This window comes from Hyperoodon ampullatus (assembly GCF_949752795.1).
Source record: "Hyperoodon ampullatus genome assembly, chromosome: 1".
NCBI lineage: Eukaryota > Metazoa > Chordata > Mammalia > Artiodactyla > Ziphiidae > Hyperoodon > Hyperoodon ampullatus.
The window spans coordinates 87,386,123-87,389,526 of NC_136914.1; positions in this window are offsets into that span (position 1 = coordinate 87,386,123).

Below are 3,404 nucleotides of genomic sequence, written 5' to 3' on the forward strand. Positions count from 1 at the left end.
AGATGAATTTTTTAAATATTTCCTATAAATTTTAAGAATTTTTGTCAAAGTTGTTGAAATAAACTTTCTTTAAAATCACAACAATCACAGAACTGATATTATTATGAAATGTAATGTGGATTCAGTTCCACTCAAAATAGGTTTATTGAGTCCTATTAAGGAAAACCCAGAACTGGACAGCAGTTAAAACAGTAAAAACATATTTTACTCAGGAACTACTGCAATAAAAGAAAAGAGACCTCATTTCTGAATACAGCAAGAACAAGTAGGGATTGATAGCCAAGGATTGGGGTAGTGGTCAATTGATGGAAAATTACTGAGAGGAAACATCAGGGATAAGGAAGGATTCTAGCTAAACCAACTTAACAGGATTCTTGCTGAAGGCAGGCCAGGCTGATCAGATATTACCTGGGAGATAGTGGGGGATGAGGAATTTGATCAGCTATTGAAGGTGATCAGATATGGAGGGTAAAGTTTCTGGCTAAACTGATAGCAGGATTTTTACTAAAACTTGGCAATGCAAAGAAAAACAAGGAAGCCCAAATGTTGGGACTAGTTGAGAAGATGACTCAGAGGACCCTGTCTAAAATTTGGTCAAGGAGAGAATCTGTCAATACATACCAGATACAATGTAATAAAACAATTGCAGTAAGAGGTAAGAAGAAAAATAAGTTACGATTGCTGTACAAAAGAATCTAACACTGAAGCAGGGGAGATAGGTCACTTACTTAAATATGGTCATTAGCTCTGGACCGAAACTATCATTAAAATCATGTTGCCATAATGGTATAAATCACGAAGGTCCTAAAACCCCACCAAGTTGGATGGCAAACTTGAGCATGACCCTCCAAGGATTTCTTCACCATTGTCTCTAGTGAGTCTCTACTAGAGGTGGTCCCTGCAGTTCATGAATCTACAGAGCCCCAGCATCAAATCTTTTACTGATGGCCTCCAGTAGTTCTGAGAGCACGTGATCTTCTTCAAGCCTATATTATGGTCACTACCTAGCTTGGGAGGGGTGTGAAGAGTCTACACTTATATTCCCATAGCAGAGCTCAGCTTAACATTTCATGAGACTTCAAGGAAGCTTTAATACCAAATGTAGATATTCTCAAGCCCGCAAGCCCAGTATTCACACAGCACTTCCAGGCTTGGCTAAAGGCTGACTCCATGGGGCAGGGACCAGTGTAATTCTACCCCAGGTACACCTGCATGTACTAACATCTTTTGTGAAATGTCAGATCATACCTTCCACATTTATCCTTCCCACCTGAAGTCTGCCTTCCAAGTTCTTATTTCTTCTCCTACCTTATGCTTTTTCCAGGAAAACTTACAGAGGGCTTACTTGCTCTATTCAGGCAAAATACCACCCCTCCCGTCATCAGTAGTGTGTCCTGATTCTCTCTCTAAAACTGGATAATTGCTTGATAAAACGATTCAATTGTCCATTTTCTCAATGCTGATCTCCGTGTGCTATGCAGCTGCTTCCCACTAGCTATCTATTTTATATTTGGTAGTGTATATGTGTCCATGCCACTCTCTCACTTCGTTGAGGACACGGGGAGGGGGAAGGGTAAGCTGAGACTTAGGTTATTTATTTATTTATTTATTTGCAGTATGTGGGCCTCTCACTGTTGTGGCCTCTCCCGTTGCAGAGCACAGGCTCCGGACGCGCAGGCTCAGCGGCCATGGCTCACGGGCCCAGCCGCTCCGCGGCATGTGGGATCTTCCCAGACCGGGGCACGAACCCATGTCCCCTGCATCAGCAGGCAGACTCTCAACCACTGCACACCAGGGAGGCCCGAGACTTAGGTTCTTAAACATGCCTGATTTTAGCTGGTGTGGTATTTAATCCCTCTTAATATCCTTCACATCCCTGTGTTTTAATTTTGACAACGTAACAGGCAAAAGTTGATTCTCATGGTTATCAGTGATTCAGGCACTGCCAGAATGGAAAACTGTGTTTGATATCTGTAACGTGCAAAAGCTGAGCTTCTCATGGTTACCAGTGACTCAGGCACTGCCAGAATGTAAAACTATGGTCTCTCTCTCCCTATCTCAATCACATCGTACACCTTAGAACTGGAACTCAGGTCCACCAGACCCAAAATCCATTTGTTATTTCCATAACTACTTGTCATGTAATCTTGGCCTCATTTCCCAAAGGTATTTCAGAGATATTCACAATGGGTCCATAGGATCCCAGGTACACTGTTCTTCCTTCAGTTGTCCAAGCTCGTCAAGCTCTTTTCAGCTTCCTGGGCTTAAGGCCTAATGTTTTTCTCACCCTGGAAATGCTCATCTCCCTACTCTGCACATAGCCACCTCCTCGTGACCTTCAGGTTTTTATTAGTCTACTTAGTTTACTGTAACAAAATACCACAGCCTAGAAGACTTAAACAACAGACATTTATCTACTCACCGTTCTGGAGGCTAGAAGTCCAAAATCAAGTTACCAGTAGGGTTGATTTCTGGTAAAAAAAAAAAGTTCTCCTCAGCTTGAAATGGTGTCTTCTTGCTATGTCCTTGCATGGTCTTTTCTCTGTGCACAGAGAGAAAACTTTGGTGTTTCTTTCTCTTTTTATAAGGACACCAATCCTATGCAGATAGGGCCCCTTTATGACCTCATTTAACTTCAGTCACCACTTTAAAGGCCCTCTTTCCAAATACAGTCACGTTAGAGGTTAGCACTTCAACATAGGAATGGGGTTTGGCACAGTTCTGTCCCTAACAAGATCTCCAGTTAAAACTTACCTGGCCAGAGAGTTCTGACCTGCCTCTGCCTCTCTAAATTTAATCTCTTCTGTTTTTCTCCCACAGTTCCATGTTCATTTACTTCAGTGTGTTTGTGTGTGTCTGAGTGTGTATATACATATGTACACATATACATGTAGATTTTATACTGTTTATTTACTGAGTCTGTCTTCACCACGATAGTATAGACGATATCATAAGGGTAAGAGACAAGCCCACAATATTCAGGATTATATGTTCAGCATATTAACATAAGGACTAGTACATACAGGGCAGGTAATACATACTGTGTGGTTTTCTCACTCATTTATTTATTGCCTGAGAACATTTTAAATCAAAATGCAAAAGAAGTATGATTCCTAACATTTATTGAACTCCTCTATATCCTGGCGGTGTTACATGCATTCTTTAAGCATTATCTCAAGTATTCTTCACAGCAATATAAGTTGTTGCCATTTTATCTTCCAGTTGATAATGATAAACATTATCTTCATTTATGATCCACAAGAGTGGAATGACTGGGTCAAAACCTATGAGCATTTTAAGGCTCTTGACAAATGTTGTTAGACTGATTTTTAGAGAAATTTGTAGTAATTTACACTACTACCACCGCACACCCACACAACGGTTAACATTCATTTTTATCTTTG